At 45.1% G+C, this 23,630-nt stretch overlaps 1 long non-coding RNA gene and 1 pseudogene across 2 annotated transcripts in view; both read right to left on the bottom strand.

Moving 5' to 3' along the window:
- The window catches only part of LOC310770353, a 571,729-nt gene that overhangs the window by 305,465 nt on the left and 242,634 nt on the right, over window positions 1-23,630 (bottom strand). The window lies entirely within an intron of this gene.
- LOC310742732 (fatty acid-binding protein, adipocyte-like) lies at window positions 21,754-22,519 on the bottom strand (annotated as a pseudogene). The gene is made up of 2 exons: window positions 22,302-22,519; window positions 21,754-22,057 (listed from the first exon to the last, which is right to left on the bottom strand). The product of its transcript is annotated as a fatty acid-binding protein, adipocyte-like (transcript).

The following is a 23,630-nucleotide window of genomic DNA, read 5'->3' as shown; positions in this document are numbered from 1 at the left end:
TGTGAGATTGTCACACTATAGACGTGCAGTGGTCGGTCCAAGCACAGACAAAACTTAAGGTTTCAATGACATTACTATCAGGCTTAAGAGCAGGCACAAAAGGCAACCAACTTTAAAAGCCATGCCTTTTTTCTTCCGTATGGCATCATAACTAGATTTATTATTATTAATCACCTTTATTATTATTAATTACCTGCCCTTTACCAGCGCAGATCCCAGAGTGGAATGCAACTATTAAAATTCAGTACTAAAAAGAGTTAAAACAAATTACACTCACAGAAAATGGACCGGTCTCGAAAACACACATTTCAGGGTAATGTGTGTCCAGGGTAAAAGAGATGCATCTTCAGCATTTACCAAAATCTGTATGGTGAAGGCACCAGATGCTCCAGGGTCCTCAATTTATGGAATCCCTCCCTGGCTGTTGTTTCCCCCAATAGCTTACCCTTACCTTGGCTGCTTCTGTAGGAGGATTCTACCAGCTGAAGAAGTTAGGGTTCTGCCTAAGTGCAGAACCTTACATTTGCTGCTATTGAAATTCATTTTGTTAGTTTGGGCCCGGTTCTCCAATCTGTTAAGGTCATCTTGAATCCTGATTCTGTCTTCTGCTGTATTAGCTACCCCTCCCAGTTTGGTGTCACAGTGCACACACACCATTTGAATAGCAATGGTCATCAACGGGGGGGGGGCAGCCCCCTCAAATATTTTATTGGGGAGGGTGAAGAGACCCCTCAGCCTCTAGGTCCAGGAGTTGGTTCCTATGAAAAAGAGCACAGGCTTCGTAGGGAATGGTTTTGCTCACTTATTCCCAACTTAATTCCATAGTTTCACTCACAGATAGAAAACTCTTCAGAGTAGATCAACACATTTTGGAGTAGAACGCCCCTTCAGGTGCTTGAATTGTAATGGTAATATCATCTTAAAGGTAAACGTAAAGGACCCCTGACCATTAAGTCCAGTCGTGACCGACTCTGGGGTTGCAGCACTCATCTCGCTTTATTGGCCGAGGGAGCCGGCATACAGCTTCCAGGTCATGTGGCCAGCATGACTAAGCCGCTTCTGGCGAACCAGAGCAGCGCACAGAAACGCCGTTTACCTTCCCGCCAGAGCGGTACCTTTTTATCTACTTGCACTTTGATGTGCTTTCGAACTGCTAGGTTGGCAGGAGCTGGGACAGAGCAATGGGAGCTCACCCCATTGCTGGGATTCAAACTGCAGACCTTCCAATCGGCAAGCCCAAGGCTCTGTGGTTTACACCATAGCGTTAATAAACAATTCCTCTACAACCTTTTCAAGCTGGTTCTTGAGTTGCTTATATTTTAAGAACAAGGCATTTTTAATTTTAAGAATTTCTGAAGCTCCTGAAGAAGGGGTATTGTTTTATTCCAAAGCACTTTGATCTGCTTGTGAAGAGTTTTGCATCAAGGAATACTGGAACTGTTATGGTTACTGTATTTGAGGTGTCTCTCCCCACCCCTACCCCTTTATTTTATTTTATTTTATTTTATTTTATTTTATTTTATTTTATTTTATTTATTTCCTTATGCTCAATTCACATAACATTTTTTTGGATGTGTAAGTAATTGAAATGAGCAAATAATCTGATGCTCTGCAAAATTACCATGCAACAAATGCTTTGGTAATGAATCTCCTGACATCACCAGGATGCGCAGCAGTGAGTTCTGGTGCTGCTTTCCCCAGCTGTCTTTTGCATCTTAATCTGAGCTAAACAAATTATAGGTAAAAGGCTTTAATTGGAGTGTTGTTCACTGAGACACTCAACACTGGATCAATTAACGAACAAGATAAGTATAGTAAACAAAGATAACATTTTGTTTAGATGGGATGTTGCCGATTACAGACTCTCCAGAAACAGCCTGCGCAGGATCACAATTAAATAGCATTATCTTTCAAAGTGACGGTACATTTTGTTTACCTGTTAGGCCTGCTTATAAATCCTCACTGACAGATGCTGATGTTCTTTTATTTTAAAATGGACCAACTTGTGCTTCCTCCCTCCTTTGACACAGTGCCCATCATGACTTTGAAGATGCAAAGAGTGAAAGTAGAAGATTTGTAGGCAGACTTTAAATCCACTGGTGGAAAAGGGAAAAATACCTGGGCTAGCTTAAGACCAAAGACTCACCTAAGTCAGCATCCCTTTCCATGGTGGCCAAACCCTTCTGCTCTTGCTTGCTCACAGCAACTAGCGGGTTTCACATAGCCATTAGGACGACATAGTCTCTAGTTTACACAAATTTAAGGAGGATAAAGCTATCTCCACATCTTGCGGGAGCAAATTCCTCAGATTAAGTATGCACTGTGTGAAGTGCTTTATTTTATCTGTTCCGAATCACCAGTAATCTCTTCTGCATCCTAAATCATCCCCACCACCACTGACTCCAAACTCTTATTCACAAAATTGACTTTTTGATCTCAAGATAACCAGATGATATTGCTTGAATCACTTCATGGCTTCCCAGCGGCTTGTGCCTTCTGTCTTCTGAAGCATTATCTTGGTTTTTCCTATGGTTAATTAATTAACATAGGAAGATTTTCTCCCTACTCTCTCCCATCAGAGTTTTTGACTGCTTCAGAAATATGTGTTTAAAATGAATACTTCCTTTCATCAAGATTAATTCTGCTTTTGGTCATGTATTTCTGTTCAAAGCAAGTATGCTGGATAAATAGGAATGCAACTTGCAACACCAGCACTGATTTCTCAGATGACCTTATCAAATACTCTCAGCCCCTCTTCTGCACCAAGAGAAAGAGCTGAACTTGTTTCATTTGCTGGAGCCACCCAAGGCTTATATACAGGTAAATTAAATCCAAATAGATCCCTACTTGGGGTGCTTTCTGATCTAAGAGAACGCAGCATGTTTTAGCTATACTGACTATACAGCTATACAGACCAGGGGCACTGTTGAGGGGGTGCCCTAGATCTTTCACAGTGGACCCTAAATCACCTGACCTTTCTGCCCTTTTACTTTAAACTTTTTAAAAGTTTTGCTTATAATAAGGTTACCAGATGTCCCTGTTTCCCGGGGACAGCCCCCAGATTTACAAATCAGTCCCCTGACAAAATCCATCTATTTAGTAGGAAGTTGAAAAGTGTCCCCGGATTCACTGAAAAAAATCTGGCAACCTTAGCTTATAAGGCAGCTGTGCCCACTGCAAAGTACAGTGCTAGCTGTAGACTAGGCCTCCTGTGCTGACAACATTCGTGAAACAATTGCTCTTAAGGTCACAGATACATAGCTGGCATATTGTCTGGTTTGGCCCTGACAGACAGCTTTTGACATCTGAGATGTACTGGTATGTTTTTGAAGACACAACGCATTCCTGTGACTGTGCTTTGTTTTAACTGTTTTTAACACTGAACAGTTTTATAACTGCTTTGTTGTTACTGTAGAATGTCTTCCTTTTATTCATTTTTGGAAACAAAAATATAAATATTTGATGATGATGATGATTAATACCCTCCCCATCTGGGTAGCTTCCAGCAAAGTATTAAAATACAATAATTCGTCAAATATGAAAAGCTTCCCTAAACAGGGCTGCCTTCAGATGTCAGATAGTTGTTTATATCTTTGACATCTGATGGGAGGGCATTCCACTTTTCAATCTGGAAAATTGGTTTCCATTTTTTTTCAGTTTTGCACATTAAGTAATAATACCTTTGGCCATGTGGGATTTGACAAACTCAGCTCTGAAAATAGCATGATGATTGAAGTCTGCTAGTGTGTGTGTCAGGGAACTGCCATCGGAACTAGAGGAGGAGGCGAGGCTCCACAGCGATGCTGGAGAGGGGCCAAGCAGGGAGAGAGGCAGGTCTCCGGCTGGGGAAGAAAATCAGCGCAACACCAGGGATAGAGGGGGGCCGATGGGGGAAGCAGAGAGGAGGCTCCAGGACTCTTCGCAGGAGACCAGCGAGGAGAGCACAGGTCCTCCGCTGCCCACACCCACCCTGCGCAGAAGACTTCCGCGCAGGGAAAGTAGGCGGCGACTTGGCGTCAAAGAACTTCTTTGCTGGAAGAGGTTCAAGAAACGCCCACTGACGGATTCTGCTAGCGACTGAACAGCCACGGAGTGGATGGCTGTCCAGACAGAAACGGTTTAACCAGGCAACCTAGCCCAGAGCGGCGGTAACTTACGCACAAGCAACCCCTAAAGCCATTACAGCAATCCGTCTGTCCCTGAAGTTGCTTGTGCGCAGCGACAGGCAGGGGAGCATAAGGAGTCAAACCGGAGAAGCCGGCGCCACAGAGCGAGCAGCTGGAGTGCAGAATCTGGTGGAGAGGAACCGAGATTTAGAACAGCATGTGGCTCTGCTGACGGCGAGGCTGGACGAACGGAGGGCTCAGGATACCAAGGTCAGACCCACCCCCATCGCAAGGAAGGTACTGGGGCTGGTGCACAAGTTTGGGGGGAAGCCCCAGGACTACAACGCGTTCCGAACGGAAATAGAGTACGCTTTAGAACTGCAGCATGATGACTTTGCGGATGATGGGGAGAGGGTGGCCTACATTGTGGGGCATCTGGAGGATGGGGCACGGGAATGGATCAGGCCCCTAATGGCAACACAAAATGCCGCCGTCAGAGACGTCAGGGAAGTGCTAAAGAGACTGCAGAAGCACCAGTTGTGGGTCAAGCTGGAAAAATGCCAATTTCACGCAAGGGAGGTCGAGTTTCTGGGGTACAAGTTGTCAGACAAGGGCCTAGCTATGGACCCCAGCAAGGTGCAGGCGGTACTGGAATGGAAGGCCCCCAAGACCCAGAAGGACGTGCAGAGGTTCCTAGGGTTCAGCAACTTCTACAGGAAGTTCATCAAGAACTTCGCCCATTTAACAGCACCCATCACAGATTGTCTCAGTAGTAAAAAGAAGTTCGTCTGGACGGAAGGGGCCCAGCAATCCTTTTAAAGCCTGAAGAAAGCGTTCGCGTCGGAAGAGCAGCTCCTGCACGTGGATCTGAAGAAGCCCATGAGGCTAGAGACCGACACGTCAGACCGGGCCATAGGAGCCGTACTTTTGCAGCCAGGAACCCAGCAAGACTGGAGGCCGTGCGCCTTTTTCTCGAGGAAGCTGAGCAAGTCGGAGCAGAACTACACGGTGTATGACCGCGAACTGCTGGCTATCTATGCAGCGTTTCGCCGATGGAGACATCTGTTAATAGGGGCGCAGCACAAGATCCAGGTTTGCACGGATCACAAGAACTTGGAGTACTGGAGGACTGCGCGAGTACTCAACCAGAGACAGATTCGATGGGCACAAGAGTTCTCCAAGTTTTCCTTCGAGATCCGGTATGTGCCGGGAGAGGAGAACGTTAGAGCCGATGCTCTCTCCCGGAAGCCGGAGTACATGGAAGGAGAGGGACCGCCGGAAGCCCGACACGTGTTCCCCGAGGACAGATGGGTGTGTGGGGGAGTGTTGGTTGGGAAATGAGAACTAGCCAGTCTCACCAGGGACGACGAGTTTGCCCAAACTAAAATCAGGGAACTGCGGGAAGGAAGGGAAAACCATGGAGAGTTTGAGGAAAAGGAAGGGGTACTGTAGTATAAGGGAGCGCTGTACGTACCGGGGGAGACCTTGAGGGGAAGGGTACTCAAACAACTCCACGACAACCCAACAGCGGGGCACTTTGGTCAGCACAAGACCATGCTGCTTGTCACCAGGCAGTTCTGGTGGCCAAGGGTAAGGGAAGATGTACGGGAGTACGTACGGGGGTGCGACCGCTGCCAGAGGGCGAAGGGGGAGAGGGCGGCCCCTGCAGGGTTACTGGAACCCTTACCCACGCCGGGAAGACCCTGGGAGGTGGTGTCCATAGATTTTATGACAGATTTGCCCAAATCAAGGGGGAAGACAGCAGTCATGGTAGTAGTCGATCTACTGACAAAAATGTGCCATTTCATAGCTTGCTCACATGCGGTGACAGCAGAGGAAACGGCCAGATTGTTTGTGGATCACATCTTCAGGTTGCATGGGACTCCCTCGAGGGTCATCTCCGATCACGGGAAACAATTTACTTCAAGGTTCTGGAGGAAGCTCATGAGCTTGCTGCAGGTCGAGGTGGGCTTCTCGACGGCGCGACACCCGGAAACCAACGGGCAAGCGGAACGAGCGAACAGTATACTCCAGCAATACCTACGCTGCTACGTCAGCGAGAGACGATTGGGTAGAGAAACTAGCGCTGGCTGAATTTGCGTACAATAACGCTGAACACGTGTCCACGGGAATGAGCCCGTTCATGGCCAATTATGGGTGTCACCCCAGGGCCTTCCCGGGGAGGGGGGAGGAAGGGTGGAGCGTACCTACAGCAGAGCAGTTTGTGGAAGAAATGGAGGCCTTGCACCAGCAACTCCACATGAATTTGGAGCGGGCCAAGGAAATTTACAAGAGGCAGGCAGACAAGCACCGCCGGGAAGGGGAGACCATACGGGTGGGAGACTGGGTGTGGTTGTCAACCCGAGGGTTACCCTTTAAGGGAGGGTGCAAGAAGTTGCAGCCGAGGCGGCTGGGACCTTTTGAGGTAACACAGCAGGTGAACCCCGTGGCATTCAAGCTCAAGCTGCCTGACAGCATGAAGTTACACCCGGTGTTCCATAGGTCCTTACTCTCTCTGTACAGGGAGGGGCGGGAATTCCCGGGACGGGAGGGAGAAGTCACCACACACCCGCAAGTAGAGGAGAGGGAACACCACAACCAAGCCACGGAAATACTCAATTCCAGGTCGTGAGGGCGCAAGGTGGAGTACTTGGTAGCTTGGGAGGGAGAACCCTGGTCAGAAGACACGTGGGTTCCCGCGGAGGCAATCAATGACGGGTATCTAATGGAAGAGTTCCACAGTCGGTTCCCACACAAACCAAAACCACCAGCGAGATTCTGGGAGGAGCAATTTGGCACCACTGACGACGAGGAGGACTTTGTGGATTTTCCTGCCTCCGAAGAGGAGGGAGGAGAAGCGTCGGAGAGGGAAGATTCAGACTGGGAGGCCCACCCCGCGGGGAGAGATCAGAGTGGGTGGGAAGCGGGTTTGGAATCCTCTGAGGATGGCGACAGCTCCTTCCAGGGATTCCCTGCATCGTCGGCCAAGGACAGGGACGAAGTTGGATCCAAAGGTCGGGCCGGGGGTGGAGGGGGTTCTGGGGGGGAGATGGATGTCAGGGAACTGCCATCGGAACTAGAGGAGGAGGCGAGGCTCCACAGCGATGCTGGAGAGGGGCCAAGCAGGGAGAGAGGCAGGTCTCCGGCTGGGGAAGAAAATCAGCGTAACACCAGGGATAGAGGGGGGCCGATGGGGGAAGCAGAGAGGAGGCTCCAGGACTCTTCGCAGGAGACCAGCGAGGAGAGCACAGGCCCTCCGCTGCCCACACCCGCCCTGCGCAGAAGACTTCCGCGCAGGGAAAGTAGGCGGCGACTTGGCGTCAAAGAACTTCTTTGCTGGAAGAGGTTCAAGAAATGCCCACTGACGGATTCTGCTAGCGACTGAACAGCCACGGAGTGGATGGCTGTCCAGACAGAAACGGTTTAACCAGGCAACCTAGCCCAGAGCAGCAGTAACTTACGCACAAGCAACCCCTAAAGCCATTACAGTGTGCAAATATACTTTTAATTAAAATGATTGATGGCTCTTGAATGTGGAAGGAAAATCTAGCCAACCCATATCCCCCCCCAAATGGACTGTGTTAGTTATTTATTTAAATGTTTAAACCATCCTATAGTACAAATGGAGTCATCTTCAAATTGGTTCAAAGTGTTTACAGCTATTGGAAACTTCAGCGGTGGCAGGAGGGCTTTTTATGGAGCCAGGGCTGGCCCACTCATTAGGCGGAGTGAAGTAGCCCGCCTCAGGTGGTGGACTCCCACAGGGCAGTGCCTCCATGGGTGCCACACCCAACTGCCCCGCCACTGCCACCGGGGTCCCATGTGGCTTCTGGCAAAATCTCACAGGACTCTCGCAAAATCTTGCCGGAAGCTGCAGTGACCCTGATAAGTGAGGCTTCAGTGGGGAGTACGGGGGACCATTTGCCCATTTTGCCTCTGGTGGCGAAATGGGTTTTGCTGCCCTTGCATGGGGTAGTCTTGGGTTTCCCATTCCCATGTGCTTTATTATAACAAACTCTAATAATCCATCTCTGCTTCTGTACAATCTGATCCTAAGATCATCCCAATACATTTTGGTCCCCGAGGCATAGAATTCAAATGCCACACACACACACACACACACACACAGACTTCCACTAATAACATGGGGTAAATCCATTGCCACACAAACAGAACTCTTGCTTCTGCATTTCCATTAATTTCAGTGAGTCAGAACTCATTGGGCTCTGTAGATCAGGTCTGCTTGAACTACTAATTCTTCTGAGAGTGTTTATCTGCAAATATAACAGAGAAAGAAAGAAAAATAAAAACATTTCCAGCTGACACTGACAGTAAAAAATTTACATCAACCCTACTTTAAATTTATAAATCAGTATAAGCAATCCATATGTCCAAAATAGGTATCTATGTAAATGAGACTGATGATTCTAAGCCATCTGTTTAAATCCAGAAACAGCAATAAAGTCTTCATGCCAGTGAGTATTAGTAGATGGCTGAAGCTTGTTCTTCCTGCCATAGTCCCATTTTGGCCAGATACACAAAGATTGATGAACATTTCAATAATGAATTTTTGAAAGACAGACTAGGAAAGATGCAACTGATCTTCTGTGATTTTCATGATTACTTGCAGAAGTAAGAAATGTTTGGTTGATTCAGACACATGGACCTCCTGTGGCAGACAAAATTCCCAGCATGGCAGATTTTTAAAATAGGAAAGATCAAGTAGTGTTGCCTCACATTTGTTTCTGGAATGCTACAGGTGATAAATAAACCACATTTTGCTGACTATTTGCAGTAGCTACATGGTGTGAATCTTTGTGGGGATATGTCCCAATTAATTATTCTCTTTGGCCCATTTCTAATAGTGCCAAATGCCATATGGAACCATTAAAATGTTAATTTACATTTACTATTGTAGGGAAATTTGCTGTGATACTGTGCAATTACTCAACTTATAGATAAGGCTAAATAGACCATAATTGAAACCACCTTTGAAGATGGTTAATGTTTCAGTCTTTGGTTTTAAAAGAGCTACCGTTCCAGAGAACTGTGAAAACTCTGTGAGTGGGCAGGGGATGGTGGAGAGGAAAATTAAATACTAACCCCAGAATTTGGGATCCGTAGCATAGGTGGGTGGAGATGAGAAAGGCCTTTCTCTGAAACCCTGGAGAAGATTAATCTTTTTTATTTATTTTTTGATTCATCATCAGATCTCAGGGCGGTTCTTCCAAATACTGTTCCAAATGTCCTCAGACAAGCTCATTAAGCTCTTCTCTTACATTAATATATAAATTCTTTCAATTTATATCCCGCCTTCCTTCCAAATCAACTGGTAAACTGGTATACATAGAAATGTTTCTCTGATTTCTTAACTGTACAGTGGTACCTTGGTTTGCATATGTCTTGGTTTGCATATGTTTTGGATTAAAAACCTGTCAAACCTGGAAGTGTGTGTCCTGGTTTGCAACCTTTTTTTGGTTGTTAGACCCTTTTGCATCTCCTGTTTAGTCTTCCTTAAAGCTCTTGTGCCCCTCTCTACCCCTCTAGCAATGAACAGACCATACATTGTTAAGTAAGTTTAAAAACTTTACTTACTAAAGCCAAAAGTCTGGTCCATGTGTTATTCCAGGCAGGAGTAAGGAGAACACAGGTAGATTACTCTTGGTTGCAAAATACAGCATATAGTTTCAAGCATGTGGTCTAAAGTTTGAGCAAGTTCAGGCACATCTGTCCTGGTGGATTACATGGAGAGAAGAGAAAGGAGCAGAAACAGCTTCACTTCCTCCATCCCGGCGGTAATGGGGCATGACCTAGCTGAGTCTAGGAACAGACGTCTCTGGTCTTAACCCCTTCATGTACTAACTAGCACTTATGCATAGTTATAATTGACTGCAATTTCCCACACACGTCTCCATTCCTACTTCCTATGCTGTGGCCACCTTCTTGCCCTGTCCTGGACAGAGGGCAAACAGCAGTGACTGCTACTGAGAAGGAGAGAACTGGCACATGAGGAAACATGGCTTCTACACATAACTGCCATTACTACTTGCCTGCTGACACTACTGCTAGCAGCGACCACCATGGCATTGTCAAGATATAAAACAGGTGAATGAGCAACGGTGGCTGCTGCTTCAATCCAACACCCTGGCTCACCTGCTCACTTGCCTGGGTGGCAGACTTTGCAAAGATGCAGCTGATGTTTCTTGGTCATCTTTCTGACATGAGCCAACAGTGTGACGCGGCAGCTAAAAAAGCCAATGCAATTCTGGGCTGCATCAATAGGAGTATAGCATCTAGATCAAGGGAAGTAATAGTGCCACTGTATTCTGCTCTGGTCAGACCTCACCTGGAGTACTGTGTCCAGTTCTGGGCACCACAGTTCAAGAAGGACACTGACAAACTGGAACATGTCCAGAGAGGGCAACCAAAATGGTCAAAGGCCTGGAAACGATGCCTTATGAGGAACGGCTAAGGGAGCTGGGCATGTTTAGCCTGGAGAAGAGGAGGTTAAGGGGTGATATGATAGCCATGTTCAAATATATAAAAGGATATATATATATTAGAGGAGGGAGAAAGGTTGTTTTCTGCTGCTCCAGAGAAGCGGACACGGAGCAATGGATCCAAACTACAAGAAAGAAGATTCCACCTAAACATTAGGAAGAACTTCCTGACAGTAAGAGCTGTTCGACAGTGGAATTTGCTGCCAAGGAGTGTGGTGGAGTCTCCTTCTTTGGAGGTCTTTAAGCAGAGGCTTGACAACCATATGTCAGGAGTGCTCTGATGGTGTTTCCTGCTTGGCAGGGGGTTGGACTCGATGGCCCTTGTGGTCTCTTCCAACTCTATCATTCTATGATTCTTTGTCCTTTTGGTAGCAATGGCTGGTGCTTCTGGTGGATAAGCAAGAATCGGCAAGCAGCTGCTACTGCCTACCCTCCACTACTCTGGGACAAAGGGAAGGAAGAAGAGGTGCTGCCATTGCTGCCACAGGCGGCAGCACATATGTCAAATGATAGACAGAGAAGGGGGTCAAGGGCCCAATCCCCCAGTGGAACCTAACAGCAGGGTGGGGGCCAATCATCCACTGCTGCCGCCGCCCAGAAACAAGGTCCAGTGGGCCTTCCCAGGCTCTCAGCAAATGCTTGAGGACATCGGCTCTGTCGTTGTATTTCATGCAAATCATGACCACAACTGGGGCAAAGTTAAGCACTTTTTAATCCTGCGGCTTTCAAGAGCAGACTTGTCTCCCCCTGAAATCAAAGGCACCTAAGGCTGCTTAATTAATTTTCCTTTAGATGGTGAGAAAATGAATCTTACACGTTTGGCTTAAGCCAGCATTTCCAGAGCAGCATTTCTGATTCTAAACTTACATGTGTGTTCCGTTAATAGGCATAATCTTGCTGTAATGTGTCCTTTTGTTTTAAAGGGCTTCACCTTTAGCCATCCATTGCATAACACAAGAGGATGCTGTTTCAGTTTGGGAGCTGCAAGTCCAAGGGTCTGTGACCTTGGTGCCTTTAGGGTGGACTAAGCCCAATCAGGAAAGGCTGCCACCCCCAGCTCCTGCCACCCCACCTTCTAAGCATCTGTGGGTGCTCAAACAGCAATTTCCTCCTCCGTAATCTGGCAATTACAATGCAGTCATGGAGTTGTCTTTCTCCATCTCTCTCCCCCCTACCCCTCCCTTGATCTCGGTGCCTTTTCCAGCTTTAAGTTGTTAGAAGTCTGGCTTCTTTAGTCTGAGGGCAGAAAGATACTGATAATTTTTCTTTTGATCTGTTATTGGGGAAAACAACTCCACCAGGAAAAAAAGATACAGGGAACTGTGTGTGCAAGAGGACAGAGAGGCGTTCCAGACTTAGAGTTCCATACTTAGAGCTGAACTCAGTTCCCATTTCAGTGATCAAGCAGCAGCGTGAAACTTAATTAAACTGACATGTCTAAGTGCAAATAATTGCAGTGATTTTTCTTTCATTTTTTGCCTTTCCTTGAAGCATTGCTTCTGTTGCTCTGAGTGAGAGGAGAGCAATGTTGACTTCCCTATTTCAGGACTGCACTTGTCAAAACGACTGAATTGTTAACTTTAGTTTTTAAATGCAGGATCACCACCACACACTAGTATTTTCTATCCATTTGCTAGCATTCTGATATTGTCTCCACAGTTCCATCACACTGTCATGCAGCCAAGAAACTGAACTCAAGAGCCGCCAAACAACTTCACAACTAAGCCGTGTTGCTCCTTCAGCTCTGACAGTGAAAACGTAATGTGTTTCCTCTAGCCCAAGAAACCTCAGTCTTAGCCACCTTTAAAGCTAGATATATACTTTGACAGGAAAAAATGTAAGAATGTCTTTGTGCAGCTCCCACTGGAAGATTTGTAGTGCCACATCACAATCCTGGATGTGCATGAAGTGAGAGGAGGGCACTGGCAGAGGAACAGGGGAGTTGGGGGAGCGCATCGCCCCTGGCACCATTGGGGAGGGGGGTACCCCGCGGCTGCACCCCCCGGACATGTGCTGCGCACCCCCCACCGTGCCAGGAGCCATGCCTGAAGGATGCATGCCACACCCCTGGGACGCGCACCAGCTGCGCCCCCGCCTGCTCTCTGCCCCCAGTGACGGAGCATGCAGCTTCACCACAAGGGAGGGGAGCAAAAGTGAAGGGAGCTTGCACAACAGCCATTGCATGGCATAGGAGCAAGAAGAGAGGGGTTCAGAGGTTTCAGTGGTGTCATAAAACAATGGCAGAAGTTGGAGGGAGGGAGGGAGGGAGGGAGGAAATGAGAGGAAAATGTTGATTTTAAAGAACAGCAGAGGTTTGAATACAGTACCTTAATTCTATGAAGGCACCATGGAACATCTGAGAATTCTGCATCTCTCACATGAGGCTGCTAAGGAACAGAAGAGAGAGAGAAGTTTGAGTACAATGAGAAGGGAGAAATGCTGAAAGGAGGAAAAGTGACTGCTTTAAACAATGGCAGAAGTTGAATAAAGTAGGAGTGGAGAGACAATGAAAGAAAAAATGTGGTTTTGAGCAACAACAGAGGTTTGTCCACTAAAAAAGTAAAGGTAAAGAACCCCTGGACTGTTAAGTCCACTCAAAGGCGACTCTGGGGTTGCGGCACTCATCTCTCTCTCAGGCCAAGGGAGCTGGCGTTCGTCCACAGATAGCTTTCTGGGTCTAAACGGCTTCTGGTGCAACGGAACACCATGACGGAAACCAGACTGCAAAGAAATGCAGTTTATCTTCCCGCTGCAGCAGTACCTATTTATCTACTTGCACTGGTGTGCTTTCGAACTGCTAGGTTGGCAGGAGCTGGGACAGAGCAACAAGAGCTCACCCCGTCAGAGGGATTCGAACCACTGACCTTCTGATCGGCAAGCCCAAGAGGCTCAGTGGTTTAGGCCACAGCACCACCTTGCCCCTTTGTCTACTACCAAAGCAAGACAATGGTCCAGCACATCCATTGCCACACCTGCAGATGTAAAGGAGTACAGCTGTGTGTTATCAGAATATTGCTGACAACATACTCCAAAATTTCAGATACCCCCACTCAGCAGTTTCATGTAGATATTAAACAGCATGGAGGATAAAATTGAACCCTGAGGAACCCTACATTGAAGACTCCAAAGGGCTGAATAGCATTCCCCAAGCATCACCCTCTGGAAACAACCATCCAAGGAGGACCAGAACCACTGGAAAGCCAGAACGTCTCTCTCTGGTCCATCTGAACTAAATATGATAGTGGGTGCTCACAGTGCTCAGCTGCTTTAAGATCAGAAGAAGAAGAAGCCATACACTGTTTCAGAAGCCTTGTGGCCCCTGCTTCTGACAACATGCTTGGGTTCAATACCTTGAAACGAGTTTGCACAGTGTTTTGTTAAATTAGCAGCTACAGCAACAGGAGCTGCAGGAGTGACTGGAAGTGTCTCAAAATTACTAGAATCACCAGGTGTCTTGCTTCTCAGAAAAATTTGGAAGTATATTTTGCCACAAACAGTGGCAAATAGTCAGACTCCATAATAAAGTTGGCACCATTAGTCTTCTCAGTTGTAGACTGAAGCATAGCACAATATGTAAGGTGTACAGTTGATTGTTCATACACAGAGATATAAAGTATGTCCTATCTTTATTTCTTACCACTTGGAAACAACTTTGACTTGAAATTTTGGGTAAATATCTCACATAATATTGATTAAAGTTCAGTGGCGTCACCAGGGCCCCAGTTGAATGACTTTGAGAGCCAGCCCCTGCCTGTGGATTGCCAATTGGACATTCCTAATCATATCAGCCATCAGAAATATTATCACTAAACAAGTATTTATATACCAGTCTTCCCAGCTGGCTAACTGCAGCCTGCCCAGGCACTTTAATTTGCTGCTGCTGCTGCTGCTCTGTTTCCACCCACCTAATTCTGGGACAGGCATCTCTCTTGATCTATGTTGTCCTTGGTGCAAAGAGGACAGAGGAAAGGAAGGTGCACAAGGAATTATTAGCACCAAATGCCACTGGGGCAACAACTATTTTTTCAGCTGTCAGCATGGAGAAACTGGCGCCACAGAGCTGACCACCAAGCCTTAAAGCTCCTGGCAGCTAAATTTCTCTGTTTATGAATTGGTAGTATGTTGAAGCACAATTTTAAGATAACGAAAAATAAGATTAAAATAAAGTCAGCACACCAAAGTAATTCCACATGGGAAAGTTCATTGCTGATTACTAGGTCTGGAACACATGCAAGGCAGATGAAATGCAGCTTCCCCAGCAGAGGCTACTGGCAGATGGAACTCTTTTATCTTTGCCAGGGAGATAAACATGCATGCTTGGTTGGTAGTCATTATTTACAACAGCAAATTAAATCAGTTTTAACACTTAGAGATTCATGTAAAGCACATATTATCGGGTAATTGTTTGAAGCTCTCCTTGGTTTTCCGTTTGGAAGCTTGGGTTGTTTTCTGGAGCAGTTTTTATGCATTTGCTTGACTTGCTTGATGATGACTTTCATCAGAATTTGCTTGGAGTTTCTTCATCATGCCAAGCGATCCATTGTTTGAGACGCTTTCTGGTACATTTGACAGTGTGTTCTGTTTCTGTACCTCAAAGAAGATGGCTCTTTTTCAAGCCAGCAGTATCTATACGTTGATTCAGAACCTCCCATTCCCTGAAGAAGTTCAGTAAGGGAACAGTGGTGCTTAAGGCAGTGCTGGATTACCAAATAGGCAAAGTAGGTGCTGGCTTATGAACCCCACACCTTCTAGGGCACCCACAACAATGGATCAAAATAATATTGATCTGACCTTGAAAGAAAATTACAATCCAGCTTTCTTCTTTCCATGTTATCCTACTAGAAAGCATGCCTGAGGGAGCCCCCGAGATTTCCACTGCCTAGGGGCTTCCACAGTGTTTAATACAGCACTGACTTTGGGGCAGATATTTAGGGGTCCCATTCAACAGAAGGAGCTGGAGGGACTCCAAATGCAGCAGAGCTGTCTCACCCCAGGTTCAAATACATGAAGTAACATGCATTTGCATAAAAGGGTGTAGGTTTCTCTGCTGCCACCCCTGACCAGGAAGACCAAGTCTTGCAGCACTACTTCATATTCTGATGTCTGCTAAAATAATTCTGCTCTGTGTCGCATCTCCATCTGAGGTTAAAATGGCGAGGAGGCTTGACAGGGCCCGCTCCACAGTGATGTTGAGGCTCTGAGACGCCTTCCATGGGGGGCCCATTTGGGACCCTGACTCTACTCTTAAAATGTTGGTGAGGTTCTCTTAAGGTAAGTTTATGTTACTTGACTCAGCTTCTGAAAGTTTTAACTACAGTTTGATTTGGCTATGGGGTTGAGTGTCCTTGTCAGTGACCCTCATCCTGCAGCCTCAGTGCTTGCCCAGTGTCTGGCCATGGTAAGGAGCTAGAGCTCAGTGCACTGGCAGGGATATTGCCCAGCAGGGCTGCGCTGTTAGGCAAAAGGGAATGCACAGGTCAGGACAAGGTGCCAGGCCAAAGGGCCAAGTCGCAGGCTCACGCTGCACTCCTCCTGAGAGGCTTGGCTGCACCTGGGTTTTTGGGGACCCTTCCTACCTCTCCTGTTGTGTGTTGGCAGCCTGGACAAGAACCAGCACATCTCCAGCACATAAAAGGCAACCTGTCTAGGGCTGGTCCTGTAGCCCTGCGCTCCTGACCTCTACGACGGGTTCATAGGGCAGGGCAGCGACAAATATTTTATTTGTTTGTTCATTGTACCAAATGTTTTCAGGGCAGGCCACAGAAATACCAAGAATCATACAAACACAAACACACACAATGGAACAACAGGACACAATGCTGCCATTCAAGTGTTCAAGTGTTTAGAGAACCAGTTGTGTGCATAGCCATAAAGCAGGGTTGCTACTTCCCAGACATATCTGGAATACTGCAGTCTCAGAATCAGTGTTAATTTTCCAAATTATTACAAATCAAACCAAATTACTTTAATTTAATACAATTTCTTAAAATCAGGTTTCCCGCTTCTGTTGCAAACAACTTTTCTGTCCGGATTTTCACTGTTTGAAATATGGCAACCCAACCATAAAGCCAAAAACTGGAGTCCCAGGTTTCCTGGAAGGGGCTTTGAACAAGGTGATGAGCCACAGTTACTCCAGGACCCATGGCTGTTTGCTGGGGCCAAGTCTCCATCACCATGAATTCATTGGCTCCTTCTGAAGGTGGATGTCATCACTAGCAAAATCCCTGGTTGGTGGGCAGTGGCAGAGTTTTCATGAGCACTGTGACGATGTGTGCCATTTCTACACCCATTTTTGCATTTTGCGTTTGTGTGTTTTTCCTTGCCAGGCTGAGCACAGATTGGGTGTGGCATCTGTTATGCCAGTGTATCTGGTCCATAACTACTGTATGCAGAAAATGTATCATTTGAGAAACCCAGAGTATCCTTTCAAAAAAAATGCTAGACCTAGGGCAAAGACTTCGGGCATACAGTAGGATATAAAACTATTCCTAATCAGAAATGATGCTTTGTTCACGTAGAGAAAGAAAGACAAACGGGATATTTGAGGTTTAACCAGGATCTGGTTATAATGTATAAAATGAAGCAAATATTGAATAATCGAGCTAAATTAAAGTTATATTAGATGGGAAGAACTGCAGTAATAAAAATTAATAACCTATATTTAAATAAAATGATGAAATATGATCTTGTGTGTTGCTTACCCCCAGAAGGTGTGCCTAGGATTGCTGTCTTAATTAAATGAAAAGTAGCATGCAGAATTATTATCTTAATTGGTTTTGTGTTTAAGGAGAGGGAAACAGATTTAAGGAATGTAGGATTCAATAAATGACAAGAAATCTAACAAGTTTGAAACAATTCAGAAGCATACAGACTTCTTTATTAAAAGTGTATGGACCTTTGATAACTATACAATCTGGAATTTATTTTATTCTATTTATTTATAAATCATATATAACCCTTAATATAAAAAGAAACATCTAAGCAGACTTTTCAATAAAAAGAAGAAATAATATAAATTCATATAAAAATAAAACAATGGAATAAAACTTTTTTACAAACCTAAATAAAAAGAGGACAAAAACCACATACCATAAACAAAAATCACCAAACAAAAGGAAAGACATTTCAACCTCAGGAATCCGTGTTGAGGAAAACTTGAGTGAATAGATGTCTTTAAGAGACTCTGTCTCTCAAGCCCTTCAGGGAAAGATGGCTGCCCCCACTGAGAAAGCCAACTTCCAATCTGTCACCAGCCAGCAGAGTTTTTGGAGACTTGCTTTTGTCTGAACCAGGAATGGGAGGTAGGTTCCTGCTAGGTATCCTGATCCCAAGTTGTTTCGGGCTTTAAATAATAGAATAATAGAGCTGGAAGGGATCTCCAAGGGTCATCTAGTCCAACCCCCTGCAATGCAGGACTCTCAGCTAAAGCATCCAGGACAGATGGCCATCTAACCTCTGCTTAAAAACCTCCAGGGATGGAGAGTCCAGCACCTTCCAAGGGAGTCTTTTTCACTGCTGAAGAGCTCTTACTGTCAGAAAGTTTTTCTGTATGCTTAGTCGGAATCTCCTTCTTGTAACTTGAAGCCATTGGTTGGAGTCCTACCCTCCAGAGCAGGAGAAAACAAGCTTGTTCCCTCTTCCATGTGAGAGCCTTTGACATATTTGATGACTATCATATCTCTTCTCAATCTCCTCTTTTCCAGGCAAACCATACCCAGCTCCTTCAATGTTCCTCATAAGACTTGGTTTCCAGACCCCCGATCATCTTGGTCACCCTCCTCTGCACATGTTCCAGCTTGTCAACATTCTTCTTAAACTGTGGTGCCCAGAACTGGACACAGTATTCCAGGTGTGGTTTGAATAAGGCAGAATAGAGTGCTACCATTACTTCCCTTGATCTGGCCATTATACTTCTGTTGATGCAGCCTAGAATAGCATTAGCTTTTTTTGCTGCTGCATCACACTGTTGAATCATGGGATGCCCTCTGCCCTTGATGCGAGATGGGCCACAAAGAAGGCTGCCTACCCTGACTCACATTTTTTTGAAACTATTCTCACATCGTAGCCTGGAGGCATTTTCCTCTTTGGTTAAGGGGATGACAGAGGGACGAGATGGTTGGACAGTGTTCTCGAAACTACGAACATGAGTTTGACCAAACTGCGGGGGGCAGTGGAAGACAGGAGTGCCTGGCATGCTCTGGTCCAGGGGGTCACGAAGAGTCGGACACGACTAAACGGCTAAACAACAACAATTACTTCCCTTGATCTGAATCTGCAGCCTAGAATAGCATTAGTTTTTTTTGTTGCTGCATCCCACTGTTGAGTCATGTGCAGCTTGTGGTCCACCAAGACCCCTAGATCCTTTTCACATGGCCTGCTTGCAAGCCAGGTGTCCCCCATCTTACATCTTAATGTCCACAAAAAAACTTTGAGACTGGCCCAGTAGCTAATAGGAAGCCAGAGTAAGTCGTTGTGCAGAGTGGGGTGCCCCACTGTGGAACCTGGCACTAGCTGCAACTTCCAAATTAGGTGTAAAGGCAGCCCCACCTAAAATACATCACAGTAACCTAGACGTGAGGTTTCAAATGCACAGACCACTTTGGCAAGGCTATTTCTTTCCATGAACAACCATATCTGGCAAACGAACCAAAGCTGGTACTGGGAGCTCCAAGATGCTGGTTTCCCCTGGGCCTTTCATGGTGGAGCTTGGAGGACCTCCAAGCTACGTAGCTGCTCCTTCACAGGGAAGTGCAAGTCCATCCGCGGCAACCCGGTTGCCAGAGCTGGAAGCCAGCCTTTCATAGAGTCTCAATCTGAATATGGCTTGGGTTAAGTGAATATGCTGATTTCTGCACTGCAAGAGAAGACCACTGAACCCCTCTTCCACCACCATTTTCACTTTGTATTTTTGCATGGATCTGCTTTGTATCCTCTCCTATTGTATGTTTTCAGTTTTCTTTTAAATCACATTCCTTTGTTTCTATTATTATTAATTGAATTTCTACACCGCCCTTCGTTCAAAGATCACAGGGCAGCTTACAATATAAAAAATATATATTTACAACACAATGGATTTACAAATAAGAATTCTCAAGGCGACGCCGAGTGAACTTTGGGAACCTGAAAAAGGTTTCCTTTATGAAGCGCAGCAGGACAATCAAACCAGGATTATATATAATGTAATTGAAGAGTTGGCTCTAGAGAATGATCTCATGGAGACAGATTGACAGGATGTGAATTCTCTAACCCTTTTACCGAGTTAGCAGTTTTTACAACAATTACAGTGTGTTAGAAATTCCTGATTGAATCTTTTCATCAAAGATCAAAACCCCAGTTTGCACTGGCTTATGAAAATACTCTCAATTGTTATTAGCAGACTTTAATTGCACCAATATGGTTTCAGGCCTAAGAGAAGCCTTTGTTCTTCATAAATAGTAATGCAGAGGTAATGGCAATGCTTTAGTGGCTTTTACTGCTGAGATGCTAAATAAGGGTCCCTAAGCTTGAAAAATCTTCTCCCTCAGAGATACCATCTTTTGCCTAGAGCAAAGGGAATTAGGGGATATTTACATGACTTAAAGCTAATTTTATAGCATATTATATTCCTTCATGGCCTTAGAGTCAAACACTAAAGGATTTGGGGCGGGTTGTTTTTTTTTTAATGTAAATATTTTTATAATGTAATAAATCTGCTTACATGGAAAATTTCCATATTGAAACAATATAAAAGCCTTTATTTTGTAACTTATTGGTCATTAGTAAGAGTAAGCAGCTTTGAAACATATCTTTGTTAAAAGCTGAGGTTGTGTATTAAAGCTGGAAATAAAGTTACATGCAACAGAGAAAACCTAGCAGCTCTATCCGCAGGAAAATGCTGTACAGCTTTCTGCTCAGATGCAATGAGCCCATTGGCTCAGCCGTTCAGCCTATGTCTTCCCATATTGGACTCTGTATGCCCAGAAAGGCACATTTCTTGGAATAATAACATGGAGCTACTCGGTATAACTTTCCCTCTTTCTTCACCCGCTTGCAACATGGGATGCCCTCTGCCCTTGATGCGAGATGGGCCACAAAGAAGACTGCCTACCCTGACTCACATTTTTTTGAAACTATTCTCACATCGCAGCCTGGAGGCATTTTCCTCTTTGGTTAAGGAGACGGCCTTTTAATTCTTGACTGCAAATACCATTCCATTTCTTGGAAATTCCTCTCCTCCCTTATTTTATTACAAAATTGCTAGCTCTCTGAACCCATATTTACTTGATTTGTAAAATTAAACTCGTTTTCTAGCATTAGCCACAGTGGTATTCAAAGTCCCAGGTTGCTTTAGAGTACTTTGTGGCTCCCAGTTTAAATAAACTTCAAAAATGCATGTTGTAAAAGTGTGTGCCAAAGGAGATCTTTTTGATTTATTTTTTAAGACTGAAGTTTCCTAGTTAATATTGTTACATTCAAGCCACCACCAACAGTAAACAAAATATATACAGCACTTGCATAGCTGTCAAAGCTCAGGCAAAACACAGCGTTGAGTCTGTCCATGCATGCTTTCAGAGTTTATTTTGAACAGCAGTATAAAAGATCATGCAAAATTTCTTCTGGAAAATATGTTATTGCGCAATCTAGACTTACCTTATTCCTTTCGGTGGTGTATGAAAATCAGCCAGGCTTTTCAGTATACTTTTGTTTTAGGCATACCTTTTCTTTGTTATTAAAAAGAATGCCATTTTGAAAACCAGCTCTTCCAGCTGGACCTACAACACTGTTAAATTGAAGCGAATGTTGTTTTTCTCTATGCAAATTCCCCAGGCCTGTTTTTCTTTATTAGATCCAGAGATAATCTGCAGTGACTTTGTTTTTGTTTGTTTTGTTTTGCATTTGTTTGCTTTCTTTGTTTCTCAGTGGGCTCATCATGGAAGTGGCCTTGGACAATGTGTTGGAGTTATAGAGGTTGAATGTATCGGGCAACTTCAATAGTCATAACCAGTATGTCTTGTCTGGCACAGTGTGGTATTTCATTCTCTGTATAGCAACCCTGGTACTATCCAAGTCCCCCCCCCCCCTCCATTAAGCACTTTATTGAAGAGTCACAATACTTTTGGGTTAGATACTGTATAAAGGTTCTTTGGAATGGGTCTGTTGATAATGTCTCAGTTCTTTGGAGAAAGCAAGCCTTGTGGCGCTCTCCTGCTTTTGTGTCCCATGAATTGCACAGGGCAAGGAGAATGTCTTCCTGCTTTCTCATATACTCTGGTGCAGATAATGCCGTTCATTTCACAACCAGCTTTCCTTCTGTTATTTTTCTTTTTATTGTAGTATTTTTGCCACCCTATTTTTGCAACTGATTGAGTGTCTCATTGTCTAATGTCACAACAGTCTTTACTTTCCTGTCATCTGCTGTGGCCTTCTCAAACTCTCCCCCCAGTCTGAAGGAAATCTCTTGTGCTCTTTAAACTAGAATAAGAAGAGTTTGGATTTGATATCCCGCTTTTTCACTACCCTAAGGAGTCTCAAAGCGGCTAACATTCTCCTTTCCCTTCCTCTCCCACAACAAACACTCTGTGAGGTGAGGGGGGCTGAGAGACTTCAGAGAAGTGTGACTGGCCCAAGGTCACCCAGCAGCTGCATGTGGAGGAGCGGGGAAGCGAACCCGGTTCACCAGATTACGAGTCCACTGCTCTTAACCACCACACCACACTGGCTCTCTGCTTTGTGGGTTATAACCTCTCCATTGCAATTGATGATCACATTGGGCTTGGCAACACTCGCCAACTTCTTGGTGGCAAAGCCCACACCAAGTTCTTTCATATAGTCAGCAAATTTTTCATTGGAGACCAGCTTCCAAGTTCCCAAAAATTGTTCACACCAGGTGTAGGCTGAAGTCTCCTGAGGAAGGCACCACCTTGGGCTGTACATACGTGAACGGACTCCTTTAGGATATAGTTCTTTTGCAATAGGCAGGATGTTGGAGTAGTTGGTGATGTGGATATTAAATAATTGTCATAGTTGGAACACTTCACAAGGCGGGCATGGTAGCAACTGAATATTGTATTACACCACACTGATATTTTGATATGATTTTCTGATCCAGATGCTTATGAGTTATCTTAATAGTTGACACAAACCCTATTGGCTTTTCATATAATTGACCAAGGCATTATACGACTTTTAGAAGACATCTGAAGGCAGCCCTGAATTGGGAAGTTTTTAATGTTTTAAAGTTTTCATTATGTTTTTATGTGTGTTGGAAGCCGCCCAGGTGGCTAGGGCAACCCAGCCAGATGGGTAGGGTATAAATAATAAAATTACTATTACTACTACTGCTACTACTACTACTACTACTACTACTACTACTACTACCACCATTCTAGAATGGCTGTTCAAAGCACTGCTGTGTAGTTCTTCCATTCCTACCTGGATGGTTGGTCCCAGAAGGTGGTGGTGTGCCGTTTGTGTTTAGTCACATAGACTGGGTTCCGCAGGGGTTCAGCTTATCCTTCATGCTATTTAATAGCTACATGAAACCACTGAGTGGGTTATCTGGAGTTTAGGAGAGCATTGTTATCAGCATACTGATGATATACAGCGGTATTTCTTCTTTTCCTCTTCGTCAGGTGCAGGGGTAGATGGGAGGGACAGGTGCTTCCACATGGTAATGGACTAGATGAGAGCCAACAAACTGAGGCTAAATCCAGACAAGGCAGATACACTGTTTGTGAGTGGTTGCTTGGTTTGGTTAAGTGGTGTTCAACCATTTCTGGAGGGGCTTCCACATCTCTTGAAGGATCAGGTTTGGAGCTTGGGGGTATTCATAGATCCATCTTTGTCTCTGCAGGCCTCTATGTGTTTCACCAGCTTAGAATGGTGGTTCAGGTGTGACCCTCAATCTGGCTAGGAATAACCTTGTATAAGTGATCTATCCTTGGCTAGATTACCGTAACATGTTATATGTGGGACTGCCCTTAAACACTGTCCAGAAACGTCAACTGGCTTAGAATTCAGCAGTGAGGTTACTTAGGAGGACGAG

The sequence above is a fragment of the Podarcis filfolensis genome, assembly GCF_964270895.1.
Source record: "Podarcis filfolensis genome assembly, chromosome: 9".
Classification (NCBI taxonomy): domain Eukaryota; kingdom Metazoa; phylum Chordata; class Lepidosauria; order Squamata; family Lacertidae; genus Podarcis; species Podarcis filfolensis.
The sequence above is the reverse complement of the archived record's forward strand: the minus strand, read 5'-3'. Positions and strand labels throughout refer to the sequence as shown.